Genomic DNA, 13,122 nt, shown 5'->3' on the forward strand with positions numbered 1-13,122 from the left:
AGTGGTGGTGGTAATCTTGGTGTTTTGGTGTTAGTGGGGTTTTGGTGGTGGTGGTTGATATTAGTGGTAGTAGAGGTGGTGTTGGTGTTGGTGGTGATGATAGAAAGGGTTAGTGGTGTTGGTGGTGGTGTTGGTGATGGTGGTGTTGATATTATTAGTGGTAGTAGAGGTGGTGTTGGTGTTGGTGGTGATGAGAGAAAAGTTTAGTGGTGTTGGTGGTCTTGGTGTCATGGTGTTGATGTTGGTGGTGGTGTTAGTGGTGTTGCTGTTGGTGGTGATGATAAAAAAGGTTAGTGGTGGTGGTGGTGGTAATGGTGTTAGTGGTGGTTTTGGTGGTGGTGGTGATTATAGAAAGGGTTAGTGGTGTTGGTGGTAGTGATGGTTGTGGTGGTGTTAGTGGTGGTGGTGGTGGTAGTGATGACTGAAAGGGTTAGTGGTGTTGGTTGTGTTAGTGGTGGTGGTGGTGTGGTGTTAGTGGTGGTGTTACTGGTGGTGGTGGTGGTGGTGGTGTGGTCACGTCTTCGCCACAATGGGTTTCCTGAATAGCGTCGCCTCATACCTTTTTTTCTTTTGCACCGTTTATGAACCAGTAACTCAGCCTCGCCTTTCTTTCGTTCCTTGCCCTCACCTTCCTTCACTTCTCTTTCCTCCCCCTCCTTCCCTTTTATTCTTTCTCCCCTTCAATGTCCTACCCTTCCTTCACTTGCCTTTCCTCCCCTTCCTTCCCTTTTATTCTTTATCCCCTTCATTGTCCTATCCTTCCTTCACTCTCCTTCTGCTGTTTCTTCCTTCCATTTCTTTTCCCTGCCCTCCCCTTCCTTCACTTCCCTTCCTTTCCCTTCCTCCCCTTCCTTCCCATTTCATTATTTCTTTCCTCTTCCTTGATTTACCTGTTTCCTGTTTACTCTCCTTTTATCATACTTCTTTTCCTTTCTTTTTTCTTTAACTTTTCTTCGTCTGATTTCCCTTTCGTTCCTTCCTTTCCTCCCCTTCCAGTTCTTTCCTTTTCCTTCTCCTTTCTTTACTTTTCCTTTCTTCTTTTCTTTTTCTTTCTCTTTCACGTTTCTTTTCCTCCCTTCCAATTCTTTCTCTTCCCTCCATTTCCCTTCCTTCCTTTCCTTCCCTTCCCTTCCCATTGTTTCCCTTTCCTTCCTATCACTACCCTTTCTTTCTCCTTTCCTTTCCATCTCCTCCCTTTCCATTACTCATTTTATTTCCATCCTCATCTACACACACACACACACACACACACACACACACACACACACACACACACACACACACACACACACACACACACACACACACACTTTTCGTAATACCTTAATGGGCCAATCTGTCTGCCTGTCCGCCGGCAACAAAGCTCAGGTGAGAGGGAACAAGGGAAAGGAGGCGAGAAAAATGATATTCCTGGAAAATTGCTCCGTATTCCTGACCCTAATTCCCTTCCTTCCTTCCTTGTTTCCTTCCGCCCTCCTTCTCTTCTCTGTTCCTTACTTCCTGATTCTTACTTTTTTTTCCCTCTAAACTGATATTTTTCTTCCCTTCCTTCCTCTTCCTCTTCCCTTCCTTCCTTCTCTTTTCTTTGCTCCTTACTTCCTGATTCTCACTTTTTTTTCTTCTAAACTGACATTTTTCTTCCCTTCCTTCCTCTTCCCTTCCCTCTTTCCTTTCTTGTCATCTTCGTTTCTTACCTCGTTACTTCTTACTTCTTTTCTTCTCTCAACTGACAATCTCCTTCCCTTTCTTCCTCCTTCCTTCCTTCCTCCCCAATCTTTCCTCTCTTCCCTACCCTTCTTCTTCCCTTTTTTTCTTTCCTCCATCCCTAAACCTCTCCTACCTTCCCTGTCTCCTTTCCTTCCTTCTTTTCCTCTCTCTTCTTCTTCCCTTTCTTTCTTCATCCCCTTCCAAACGTTTCCTCTCTCTCCTGTCTTCCTTCCCTTTCCCTTTTTCCTTTTTCTCTTCCCTTTCTTCCTTCCTTCTATTCCGAAACCCTTCCTATCTTCCCTGTTCCCTCTCCCTCCCTTCTTCCCCTTTTTCTCTCCCCTTTGTAATGAATCAGCGTCAGTTAGGGAGGGAGAGAGGGAGGGAGGAAGGGAGAGAGGGAGGGAGGGAGGGAAAGGAATGACAAGGAAGGGAGAGAGGGAGGGAGGAAGGGAGAGAGGGAGGGAGGGAAAGGAATGACAAGGAACGGAGTATTTATCAAGGACAGACCATCACCACCAACTGTTCCCCTTCAGACGGTTGACTCATCACCCACCCACGCTCTCTCTCTCTCTCTCTCTCTATCTATCTATCTATTTTGCAACGTCATAAATTTTCAACGTCGCGGTAAAAAAAATTAAGTCTACGGAAAATGCGACTCACGTTTCACTACCTCGCCCGTATCAGGTGTTGGCTACTATGGAAGATTGAACGTGGCTAGTCATTTTTCTTCTCCTTTTCTTCCTCTTTTTTTTCTTTCTTTTCTTCTTCTTCTTCTTCTTCTTCTTCTTCTTCTTCTTTTTCTTTTTCTTTTTTCTTCTTCTTCTTCGTCTTCTTCTTCTTCTTCTTGATATTGTTATTGTTATTGCTAGTTTTAGTTAATTAGTAGTAGTAGTAGTAGTAGTAGTAGTAGACAGATGCAAAAAAGTAGCAACAACAAAAACAACAAGATACAGTGCTACACAAAGCTACCAACAGAGAAAAACACACACACACACACACACACACACACACACACACACACAACCCCCCCCCTCCCCCACAACACACACACATATAACTACAATCAATACACAAACAAACACACACAAACACAGACACACACAAACACTTACTACTATTACTATCTCTTCCAATTAACACATTCCTTACCACCACCCACACCACCACCACCACCACCACCACCAGTACCTCATGACGTCACCGCCCCTCTTGTGACGTCATGAGCCTTGACAGCCAATCAATAGCCAGAAGGACGAAGGAATGACCAATCAACTTGCAGGAAAGGATGATGAAGCTATTAAACAAAGGGGTTGTTGATTAGTCGATGTCTGTTGGCTGTTATTAGGAAGAGAGGGAGAGAGAGGAGAGGGGGAGGAGGAGGAGGAGGAGGAGAAGGAGGGGAATGGAAGGACAAGGGAAGGAGATTGGAAGGAGAGGGATGATGAATGGAAGAAGGAAAGGTAGGGGAATGGAAGGAGAAAGGAAGGAATATGAAGGAGAGGGAGAGGGAGGGAAGAAGGAGAGGAAGAGGAGGAGGAGAAGGAGGGGAATGGAAGGACAAGGGAAGGAGATTGGAAGGAGAGGGATGGTGAATGGAAGAAGGAAAGGTAGGGAAATGGAAGGAGAAAGGAAGGGATATGAAGGAGAGGGAGAGGGAGGGAAGGAGAGGAAGAGGAGGAGGAGAAGGAGGGGAATGGAAGGACAAGGGAAGGGGAATGTAAGGAGAGGGATGGGGAATGGAAGAAGGAAAGGTAGGGAAATGGAAGGAGAAAGGAAGGGATATGAAGGAGAGGGAGAGGGAGGGAAGGAGAGGAAGAGGAGGAGGAGAAGGAGGGGAATGGAATGACAAGGGAAGGAGAATGGAAGGAGAGGGATGGTGAATGGAAGAAGGAAAGGGAGGGAAATGGAAGGAGAAAGGAAGGGATATGAAGGAGAGGGAGAGGGATAGAAGGAGAGGAAGAGGAGGAGAGAAGGAGAGGAATGGAAGGACAAGGAAGGGGAATGTAAGGAGGGATGGGGAATGGAAGAAGGGAAATGGAAGGAGAGAGAGAGGATGGAAGGAGAGGAAAGGAAGGAATAGGAAGGAGAGGGAGAGGGATCGAAGGAGAGGTAGGGTAAGGAAGGAAAGGGAATGGAAAAAAAAGGAGATGGAGAGGATGGAAGGAGAGGAAAGGAAGGAAGAAAGAGGAAGGAAAGGAAGGAGAGAAAGAAAGGAGAGGAATGGAGAAAGAAAGGGGAAAGAGTGAAGAAAAGAAGGAATAGGAGGAAGAAAGAATAGAGGAGAAACGAAGAAAACAAAGAAAATACTGAAAGAATAGAAGGAAGGAGGAGAGAAGAAAAGGGAAGGAAAATGAGGGCAAGGAAGGGTAGGAGAAAGGATATAACACACACACACACACACACACACACACACACACACACACACACACACACACACACACACACACACACACACACACACATGCAGAGGGAGGGAGAAAGGAATAGGAATGGGAGGGAAGGAGAGAAAGGGAATGGATGAAGAGGGAGAGGAATGGAAGGAGAGGAAGGGGAATAGAAGGAGAGGGACATACATACATACATACATACATACATACAGGGTTAGTGTTAGCGTCTACCCTACACCAGTACCCTCTCACCAAACGAAGAACTCACACTATTACTCACACTTCTCTTTCTCTTTATATCGCTTCAAGCACATCAAGGAAACTGCAATAAACAAAAACACACGTAGAGTAAACAAATAAATGTGCGGCCAGGAAGATGTGTAAGTAAATCAAAGGCTGCAAAGCAAAATAATTAAACATAACAAGAGAATAACAAACAGATTGATAGATAAATACACAGATGGACAGATAAATAGACAGATAGATAGATAGATAGATAGATAGATAGATAGATGGATAGATGCATATTTCAAGCTTTGATAACACAGCTAATAGACAGATAGATAAATTGATTGATAAACTGATTGGGAGACAAAGGTAGATTTTTTTTTAACGCTTCAGACATGGCGCCGGCGGGCTTTCTCGGTGGGACCCCAGCCCGTTATGGCACAGGCAAGTGTTTATAATGGCGCCATCTTGCTTGGCTCATTTATGATCCTCTCTTTAGAGAGAGAATCTAAAGTCCGGGTTGACGGGTGATCTTGAGGACAGCATTTGGATGGAGTTGGATCACTCGCCGCTGACGGAAAAATCCCAGCTTGTGGCGGTGAGCGTCCTCCTGGACGCGGGGCTCCGCACGCTGATCACTCAGCCGCCGCCTCCCCAGACAAAGGTAGATAGATATACCGGTCGACTGATTAGTCGACAAGTTGATTGTTTGATTGATTGATCGATAAATAAATTAATTACTTAGTTGATAAATAGACAGACAGATATTGATTTGTTAAATAATTAACTGACCAATTGTGAAGTTAGGTGAATGACCGGGAAGAAAAGAGGGAATATTTTACTTGTTTAACAAAGAAATGCACCGGAAATTAAACCAAGGCACGAATAGAATAATAACAATAATAATAATGTGTAAATAATAATGTGAATAATATGTAAATAATAATGAATAGATAAAAGAATAAATAAATAAATGAACAAATTAAAGTACCCCCTAAAAAAATAATAATAGAGGTTGTTGTTAGCACTAATGAGAAAGGGTTACCTATTCACACACAAACAAACAAACACACAAACATATAAAAAGTAACAAGCTCTCTGTGTGTGTGTGTGTGTGTGTGTGTGTGTGTGTGTGTGTGTGTGTGTGTGTGTGTGTGTGTACTACCATATTTGTTTACTACTATTGTTCGTCTTATTGTTGTTCTTATCTCTACAATCTCTCCTCCTCCTCCTCCTCCTCCTCCTCCTCCTCCTCCTCCTCCCTTGTGTCTATGGATATCTGCCACGCCCTTCCTTCCTTTCTTCCTTCCCTCCATCTCCCATTCGCCTTTGTCTTCCTCACCTCCTCCTCCTCCTCCTCCTCCTCCTCCTCTCTTATTACTACTCTTCCTCCTACCTTCCTTCCTTCCCTCCCTCATTACTATTCTCTCCTTCCCTCCCTCTTCCCTTCTTTCCCTCCGCCCTCTTTCAGTTTTTTTCTTCCCTCTCTTCCTTCCTTTCTACTCTCCCTCCCTCTCTTCCTCCCTCCATCCCTTCTTCTCTCCCCTTTCCCTTCCTCCTTCTCTTTCTTTCTCCCTTCTTTCCTTCCTCTTTTTCCTTTCCTCTTTAATTCTTTCTTTCTTGGTAATTTTTTTCTCTCTGTTCTGTTTTCTTCCTCCATTTCTCTCTCTCTCTCTCCTTCCCTCCCTCTCTTTCTCCGTCCTTTCTTCCCTCTCTTTCCCTCTCTTTCTCTCCCTCCCTCCCATACGCTTTTTTTCCCTACTTTCCTACTTCTCTCCAGCTAACTTTAGGCATATCCCATCTCAGTGATCCTCTCTCCCTCCCTCCCTTCATCCCTTCCCTCCCTTCCTCCCTTTCTTCCTTCCATTTTCCTCCTCTTCCTCTTTTTAGTCTTTTTCTCCCATTTCCCTCCTTTGCTTCTTCCTCCTCCCTTCCTTCCTTCGTTTCTTTCTCTCCCTCCTTCTCTCTCCCAACTTTAAGCCTTCCCGTCACCAAATGTTCCTCCCTCCCTATTCCTCCCTCTCCCTCCCTCTTTCCCTCCGTTTCCTCCCTTCTCTACATTCACCTGTACTCCACCTGCCTTATCTCCCTCCCTCCAGGTGCTCGCTGTTACCTGTCTGGCCCCACCTGTCACTCTACCTGTCTATTTTTTACAGGTCTGGTTTTTATCTTTTCAGGTCTCTTCTTGGGTCTCTGGTTCAGTTGGTTAATTTCAGGTCATATTTTTCTTTTAAATTCAGGTCAGGTTTTAACAAGTCAGGTTCAGTTAGGTTAATTTCAGGTCAGGTTTGGTTAGGTTAAATTCTCTCTCTCTCAAGTCAGGTTCAGTTAGGTTAATTTCAGGTTAGGTTAGGTTAGGTCAAATTTAGGGTGAGTTAAGTTCAGGTCAGGTTTGGTTAGGTTAAGTTCAGGTCAGGTTCGGTTAGGGTCCAAGTCAGGTTCGGTTAGGTTAATTTCAGGTCAGGTTCGGTTAGGTTAAGTTCAGGTCAGATTCGGTTAAGTTCAGGTCATCTTCAAACACACGACAGCCAACAACAACTACTTCTGGCAAAAAACAACAAAAAATGAAGGCGTGAGAGAAAACTTTTGAAGGGGTAACTACGCAGAATGGTTTCCGTGGTGAAGGCGAGAGAGGAGAGAGGAGAGGAGAGGAAGCAGTTAGCGGAGTCTATTGTGGGTTTCGTGTGGTATAGGAGGAGGAGAAGGAGGAGTAGGAAAGGGAGGAAGGAAAGAACAGTGGAGGAAACTTTCTGAAGCTATGATTAGCAGGAGAGAAAGAAAGATGGAGGAGTGAGAAGAGAATGAGAGGAAAAAAGATGATAGATGAAGGAAAGAAAGAGAGTAAGAAAGAAAGAATGGAAAGAAAGAAGGATAAACGGCAGCGAGGTGGTCTGGTGTGCGTTAGAAAATGAAAGAAAAGAAAAGAAAGAAAAAGAAAGAAAGAAAGGTAGGAAGGAAGGTGGAGAAGTAGGAAGAGAAATGAGGAAGACGTGGATAGGAAGAGGAAAAGGAAAGGATAAACTGGAAAGTAAAATTACCGAAGAGGAAGAGGAGGAGCACAAAGAGGAGGAAGAAGAGTAAAAGTAGGAAGAAGAGGAGGAGGAGGAGGAGGAGGAGAAAATTCGAGGTCATAAATGTTTAAGACGAGGATGTGCATGCAAAAGACCAAAGTTGAATCTGGAAGTAGTAGTTGTAATAGTAGTAGTAGTAGTAGTAGTAGTAGTAGTAGTAGTATCAGATGTAGTACTAGATGCAAAGGGAAGGGAGTGAAAGATAAGAGAAGGGAAAGGAAAGGAAGAAGAGGGATAGGAAGGGATCACACAAGAAGGGAAGGGAAGAGAGGGAAAAAAAGGAATGGAAAGCAAGGAAAGAAGAGGGTATGGAAGGGAAGGGAAGAGAAAAGATAAGAGAGAGAGAAAAGGAAAGGAAGAAGAGGGTTAGGAAGGGATCATACAAAAAGAGAAAGGAAGAGAGAGAGGAGAAAAAGGAAGGGAAGGCAAGGAAAGAAGAGGGTATTGAAGGGAAAGGACGAGAAGAGATAAGGGAAGGGAAAGGAAAGGAAGAAGAGGGATAGGAAGGGATACAAGAAGGGAAGGGAAGAGAAGGGAAAAAAAGAGAAAGGAATGCAAGGAAAGAAGAGGGTACTGAAGGGAAGGAGAGGGCAGAGACAAGGCAAGAAAAAAAAGGAAAAAAAAATACCTTAAAATATTCACACACGCCAAAACTTCATACAAGGTCAAACTTCCTTCCACTTCAGCAACAAAAAAAAAAACTTCATCTAACTTCCTGACCTTCCTGCATGCCATTACCTGACACACACACACACACACACACACACACACACACACACACACACACACACACACACACACACACACCGGAACCTTCCTGGAAAATCTCTCTCTCTCTCTCTCTCTCTCTCTCTCTCTCTCTCTCTCTCTCTCTCTCTCTCTCTCTCTCTCTCTCTCTCTCTCTCTAAAAGGCGTTAAAATGGTGAGGAAAAAACATAGTGGGGATTTTTTTTTCTTATTTTTGTTTTTGTTTTTGTTGTTTTTGTTGTTGTTGTTGTTGTTGTTGTTGTTTATGGTGAGGTGATTTTTCCTTTTTTTTTCCCTCCTCTTTCTCTCTTTTTTCTCTTTATTTCTCTTTCTCTATATTGTTTCCCTCTTTCCCCTTTTCCATTAATTCCCTATTTTATTAGACCACTCCCTTCCCCTTCCCTTCCCTTCCCTTCCCTTCTTTTCCCTTCTTCTCTAGTCCCTTCCATTCCCTCTCCTTCCTATCCATTCCCTTCCATTCCCTTCTCTTCTCTTCTCTTCCCTTCCTTTCCCATCCCTTCTTTTCCCTTCCCTTCCTTCCCTTGCCATCCCTTCCCCATCCCTTCCCTTCTCTCCCCTTCTCATCCCTTCCCTTCCCTTCCCTTCCCTTCCTTTCCCTTCTCATCCTTACCTTTTCCTTCTATCCCTTGCCTTCTCTTTCCTTCTAGTCCCTTCCCTTCTCTTCTCTCCCCTTCCCTTCCCTTCCTTTCCCTTCCCTCTTACGAAAATTAATATACATAAAAGTTTGCGTGTCAGAACTGCCCTATTTTCCCTCCTCCTCCTCCTCCTCCTCCTCCTCCTCCTCCTCCTCCTCCTCCACAGTACTCACGATTCCTCCCCCTTCCTCACCTATATAACACCTTTAATTAGTCCTGCTCCTCCTCTTTTTCCTCCTCCTCCTCTTCCTCCTCCTCCTCCTCCTCCTCCTCCTCCTCCTTTTATACTGCACCATCAATAAACAATTTTACGCCCATCTTGCAGCAGTCAACCGCACCTCCTCCTCCTCCTCCTCTTCTTTCTCCTCCTCCTCCTCCTCCTCTATATGTATTTATGAATCTGTGTGTATGTGTATGTATGTATGTATGCATGTGTGTATAGATAGATAGATAGGGAGACAGGGATAGACAGACAAAAATAGATAGATAGATAGATAGATAGACAGATAGATTTATTCCTTAAGTGACTGATAGATGGCAAGAGAAAATTAATTGATAGATAGTAATAGACAAATAGACACACAAAAAACAGGGTGATAGATAGACAAACAAAATAGATAGAATAGATAGTAAGATAGATACATTTACTTAAGTATAGGGTGCAGTCAGCCTTGTACAGGTAAAGGACAGGTACGAGACAGTAACTTGACCTGTCCGTGCGTGGCTCAGGTGGCGTGACTTACCTGTGAACGTGACTGAAGGAGGAGGAGGAGGAGGAGGAGGAAGAAGAAGAGGAAGAGGAGGAGGAGGAAGAGGACTATAATTTTCTGCGGATATTTCTTTTGTCTTTTGTTGTTTGTTTGTTTTTTATTTTTGTTTTTCTGTTTTCTTTTTTTTGTTATTTTTTCTGTATTTTGTTGTTTATTTTCCTCTTTTTTTGTCTTCTCTTTTTTTTTTGCTTTTTTTGTGAGCGATTTTGTTTCATTTTTCTTTCTTTTCTTGTTTTTCTTTTTTGTTCCTTACGATTCTTCTTCTTTTTCTCTCTTATTCCTATTCGTTATTGTTGTTTTCCTTCTCTCTCTCTCTCTCTCTCTCTCTCTCTCTCTCTCTCTCTCTCTCATTTATTCGTTTTTATCAATTACGTTCTTCATTTTTTCTCTTTTTTTTCTTTTTCAATTAAAATTTTTCTTTAATTTTCTTCTCCTTTTTCCTCTGTCATATTCCTCCTCCTCCTCCTCCTCCTCCTCCTCCTCTTCTTCTTCCTCCTCCTCCTCCTCCTCCTCCTTCTGATCTAATTATTTTCCTCCTCTTTGTTGTTCTTTCTCCTTCCTCCCTTTTGTTGTGTTTTTGCTCTCTCTCTTTTTCCTTCTTTTATTAACTTTCTATCTTTTATTATTTCCTTTCCCTCCCCATTATATCCCTTCCCTTCCTTTCCCTTCCCTTCTCTTCTCTTCTCTTCTCTTCTCTTCTTTTCTCTTCCCTTCCCTTTCTATCACTTCCCTTCCTTTCCCTCCCAATCCTTTCCCTTCCCTTCCTTTCCCTTCTCTTCTCTTCTCTTCTCTTCCCTTTCTATCCCTTCCCTTCCTATCCCTTCCCTTCCTTTCCCTTCCCTTCCTTTCCCTCCCAATCCTATCCCTTCCCTTCCTTTCCCTTCCCTTCTCTTCTCTTCCCTTTCCTTTCTATCCCTTCACTTCCTATCCCTTCCCTTCCTTTCCCTTCCCTTCCCTTCCCTTCCTTTCCCTCCCAATCCTATCCCTTCCCTTCCTTTCCCTTCCCTTCTCTTCTCTTCTCTTCCCTCCCCTTCCTATCCCTTCCCTTCCTTTTCCTTCCTTCGTCTTTCTTATCATCTTCCTTGTTACTCGCTTCTTCTTTTTCTTCTTCTTCTTCTTCTTCTTCTTCTTCTTCTCCTCCTCCTTTTATTCCTCCTGTTTTTTCCCGTTTCCTTCTCCTTCTTTTCCTTATTCTCCTATTCCAATTCTTCCTCCTCCTCCTCCTCCTTCTCTTTTTCCTCCTTCCCTTTTTCCAGTTTTTTTTCTTCCTCCTCCTCCTCCTCCTCCTCCTCCTCCCGCCCTACTTAGGTTTGCACGCCCTACATACGGCAGCTCCTCCTCCCCCTCCTCCTCCCCCTCTTCCTCTTCCTCCTCTTCCTTCCCTTATTATCCCTTCCAGACTCCCTTCTATCCATCATTTCCTCTCCTCCTCCTCCTCCTCCTCCCCCTCCCCCTCTCTCTCTCTCTCTCTCTCTCTCTCTCTCTCTCTCTCTCTCTCTCTCTCTCCTGGGAACCGGCATTATTAAGTTTATATATTTCCTTATTTAGTTTTTTTCTATTTGTTTTATTTTTCGTTTTGTGTAAAATAAAAGACGATTTGCAAGACTGTTTACGTTTTCATGTCGTTTTTTTTCTTCTATTTTTTATTGGAATGTTTGTTGTAGTTTGTTGTTGTTGTTGTTGTTGTTGTTTTGCTTCTCATATTAAAAAAATAAACCTTCCCTTTTTATATTAGTTCCCCATTTTCGAAAACTTTATTATCCCGTTTTTTAATTTCTCTTTTTTGTGTGAGCGATTTTTTTCATTTTTTTCATTTTTTCTTGTTTTTTCTTCTGTTCCTTACGATTATTCCTCTTTTTCTCTCTTATTCCCATTCGTTATTGTTGTCATTTTCCTTCTTCGTATCCTTGTTTCTTCCCTCTTTACATTAGTTCCCCCTTTCTCATCCTCGCTTCCCGTTTTCTTTGATGCGGCGGGAGGAGAAGGAGACCACAAAATAATGGCCGCCTCTCCGTGCTAGTCAAAACACTCTCTCTGCCTCTCTCTCGTATTCTGATTCCCAGCAGTCTTGGCGTTTGGCCTTGCCGGGAGTGCATGAATGCTTGGGAGTGGGGGAGGAGGAGATATTTTGCTTGGGATGAGAGTGGAGGAATGCCTAAGCGGGGAGTGGGAGGGGGAGGGAGATATTTTGTTTGGGGATGCTTGGGGAGTGGAGTAATGCCTAAGGGGGAGGGAGATATTTTGTTTGGGGATGCTTGGGGAGTGGAGGAATGCCTAAGCGGGGAGTGGGAGGAGGAGGTAGATATTTTGCTTGGGGATGCTTGGGGAGTGGAGGAATGCCTAAGCGGGGAGTGGGAGGAGGAGGGAGATATTTTGCTTGGGGATGCTTGGGGAGTGGAGGAATGCCTAAGCGGGGAGTGGGAGGAGGAGGGAGATATTTTGCTTGGGGATGCTTGGGGAGTGGAGGAATGCCTAAGCGGGGAGTGGGAGGGGGAGGGAGATATTTTGCTTGGGGATGCTTGGGGAGTGGAGGAATGCCTAAGCGTGGGGTGGGGAGGAGGAGGGAGATATTTTGCTTGTGGAGGCGTGGGGAGTGGATGAATGCCTAAGCGGGGAGTGGGGAGGAGGAGGGAGATATTTTGCTTGTGGAGGCGTGGGGGAGTGGAGGAATGCCTAAGCGGGGAGTGGGAGGAGGAGGGAGATATTTTGCTTGGGGATGCTTGGGGAGTGGAGGAATGCCTTAGCGGGGAGTGGGAGGGGGAGGGAGATATTTTGCTTGTGGAGGCGTGGGGAGTGGATGAATGCCTAAGCGGGGAGTGGGGAGGAGGAGGGAGATATTTTGCTTGTGGAGGAGTGGGGAGTGGAGTAATGCCTTAGCGGGGGAGGAGGAGGGGGAAGAGGGGAGATGTTTTGCCTTTTGAGAGGTGAGGAGGATTGGATAAAGGTTGGGGGGTAGGGACAGGTAGGGATAGGTAGGGAGGAGTGGATGAAGGTAGGGGACAGTGGATGAATGTAAGGGGTTGTGGATGAAGATAGGGAAAGGGAATAGGAAGGGAAGAAAGGAATAGAAACATAATAGCAATAGAATAGGTAAGGATAGGTAAAGAATAGGAAGGATAGAGAATAGAAAAGAGAGGCATTGGACCATATTGGCTATACAGGCAACGCCACATACGACCACTCAACTCCAAGCTGAATTTTCCATAGAGTTCAAGTTATAGACTAGAGTGCGTCTGAGGCTGTCTTTTAGGGATACACGGCCATGATGCCGCCGTCGCCCCAAGCCTTTGCACACACTTCACTCCTACCAGATTTCATTTTTCCTCCATGTCAAATAGTAGAGTCAGGAAATCGGGTAGGGGGAAAGTGTGCAGTCGTTGGCTTGGAGCGGTGGCGGCACCAAGACCTTGTATCCTGGAGGCAGTGACGCACTCTAATACATAACTTGAGTTCTATGGAAAGTACTGCTTAGACATTTCACCGAGATGGCGCTTAGGTATAGCCAATGCGGTCCAATGGTACGGTCGGTAAGGGAAAAGGGTAAGGAATAGCTGGT

General features: G+C 44.5%; 1 protein-coding gene across 2 annotated transcripts in view; it reads right to left on the minus strand.

Annotated features, from left to right (window-relative positions):
* LOC127008385 (prostaglandin E2 receptor EP4 subtype-like) overlaps positions 1 to 13,122 on the minus strand; it is a 132,353-nt gene that overhangs the window by 84,269 nt on the left and 34,962 nt on the right. Inside the window, exon 2 of one of the 2 annotated variants that reach the window (XM_050880397.1) lies at positions 4,375 to 4,416. The exons of the other annotated variant lie outside the window; for it this stretch is intronic. The gene's annotated coding sequence lies outside the window, so the exon portion shown is untranslated. The remainder of the gene's footprint in view (positions 1 to 4,374; positions 4,417 to 13,122) is intronic. 2 annotated transcript variants of the gene reach the window in all.

The sequence above is a fragment of the Eriocheir sinensis genome, chromosome 37 (genome assembly GCF_024679095.1).
Source record: "Eriocheir sinensis breed Jianghai 21 chromosome 37, ASM2467909v1, whole genome shotgun sequence".
NCBI lineage: Eukaryota > Metazoa > Arthropoda > Malacostraca > Decapoda > Varunidae > Eriocheir > Eriocheir sinensis.